Source organism: Belonocnema kinseyi, chromosome 8, assembly GCF_010883055.1.
Source record: "Belonocnema kinseyi isolate 2016_QV_RU_SX_M_011 chromosome 8, B_treatae_v1, whole genome shotgun sequence".
NCBI classification, from domain to species: domain Eukaryota; kingdom Metazoa; phylum Arthropoda; class Insecta; order Hymenoptera; family Cynipidae; genus Belonocnema; species Belonocnema kinseyi.
The window spans coordinates 824,644-826,717 of record NC_046664.1 but is presented as its reverse complement, the minus strand read 5'-3'; the positions used below and the strand labels follow the sequence as shown (position 1 = coordinate 826,717).

Sequence of the window (2,074 nt, the reverse complement as noted above, 5' to 3'; positions counted from 1 at the left end):
CCCCTTTTCCAGTTAAAAAAAATATTATTAAAAGTATATTTCTCTTGAATAGCTCTTTCTATAACAAAAAACTACATCTAAGTGCAAAATCCTCTTGTCCAAATATCAAAACTTGCTCCTAAGTGAAATTCCTCTTGATTATCTACCCCAGTCCCAAAAATTATTAATCTAAAAAATTACCCCTTAATGTAAAATGCGCTTTTCAGCTGACAAAAATTACTCCAAAGTGTAAAATCCCCTTTTCTAGCTCTCAAAAATGATTCCTAAATGTAAAATCCTTTTGAACGTATCTCCGCAGACCAAAAAACTAACCCTAAATACAAAATCTTCTTTTTCAGCTCTAGAAAATTATTCCTAAACTAAAATCCTCTTGAGCAGCTCTCCCCAGCCCAAAAAAACTAATCGTAATTGTAAAATCCTATTTTTCAGCTCTAAAAAATTACCCCAAAGTGAACGTCCTCTTTTGCAGCTCTCAAAAATTACCCCCAATGTAAAACCTGCTTTTCCAGCTAGAAAAAATGATTGCAAAGTGTAAAATCCCCCTTTCCAGCTTTCAAAAATGACCCCTGAGTGAAAAGTGGGCTATGAAAAATTACCTAAAAGTCTAAAATTTCCTCGACTAACTCCTCTAGTCCCAAAAATCACCCTAAGTATAAATTTCCCTTGACAATGTATCTTCAACCCTAAAAACTACCCCTAAGTATAAAATCCTCTTGTCGAAGGGCCATTCACTCTGTAATCAGATGAATTTTTGCCGTTTACAAGGGTCGCTTATACATTATTAAGAATTTAATTGTATGACCGTATAGAACCCACTTCATGTCAGACATACGTTATGAAATATTACATTACCTCACTAGTAGTGATAGGCACGTCTTTACGAGGAGATCAATGTTTGCATGACCAGTTGTAAAACCCTATCCGAAAATGTTTTTTCAAGTCGTCCTGCGAACATTAAGTTCCACACGAATCGACATGTGTGACATTGCGAGTGATGTACGATGCTTAATTCGAAATCAGCATTTTATGAGATTGCAGGGCCGTCTGAAAGGTGAGTCGTGAAAAATATAGGACTGACGTGGCAGTCATCTACTTGGGCTGTGATTGGTAATCGCAACAGTACGGTTAGAGAAAACATTGTGCGTTATTCAGTGGCCGTTTGTGGAACTATTTATACTGCACTTGTCAGTAAAGGGAGGGCTATATAACGCTCAATTTCAGGAAATGTTTGAGGCTCATAACATACTGGTTTCGAGTGCTAAAAACAGCAGAAGAGGCTGTCAAATGGCTGCTGTCAATTTACAGACGATATTTTATGCAAATTCGGAGGCATACACGTATGATTTTCGAAGATTGGCATCCCACAGGCAAAGATACCATTATACTGCCGAAATACCCACGAAAACACGCAAGAATCGCCCGAATTTGCACAAATAAATTTATGGCTATGGATTATAGATTATATTATGATTCGGAATTCCCTGATTACAGTTAATCATGTTTGTGGAATTTTCCCAAGTTGTATATTGAGTCTGTTAAACAGACTTTTTAACACCGCAAGATATGAACAACTTTAAAGAAATAACATTATTTTTCTAAAAAAGTTATAAAAAAACTGTCTCTTGACACTTTTTTCTATTTCGATATTTTTGCGAAAATATTGATGAAATCTTTTAAGATTTATTTTTTTCTCAACAATACAATTTTTGGGAGTTTAAAAAATAAAGAACAGCATAACTTAGCAGTCCTTTTTTGTTTTTCATCGCAACAACAACTTGTATTGTTAAGAAAAAAAATCTTTAAGGATTTTTAACACATTCTCGCATAAATTTGAAAAATAACGCTAGATGGGAAAAAACTGCAAAGAAATATTTTTCTATAATTTTATAATTTATTGAGGACAAGGGAGTGTACAAAGGGGGAGGGTCGGTAAGGCTGGTTTTTGACCTAATTTATTTTTGGACCAAAAAAACTGAAAAAATCATGGTAGTATCTTATAAGTATCCCGAGTCGATTGGACGCTAAACGGACTACCCTCCACCCCCCAGCCACCCCCACCCCCTACAAATATAGG

At 35.3% G+C, this 2,074-nt stretch overlaps 1 protein-coding gene across 3 annotated transcripts in view; it reads left to right on the top strand.

Moving 5' to 3' along the window:
• Positions 1-2,074, top strand: part of LOC117178966 — a 168,121-nt gene that overhangs the window by 125,909 nt on the left and 40,138 nt on the right. The window lies entirely within an intron of this gene.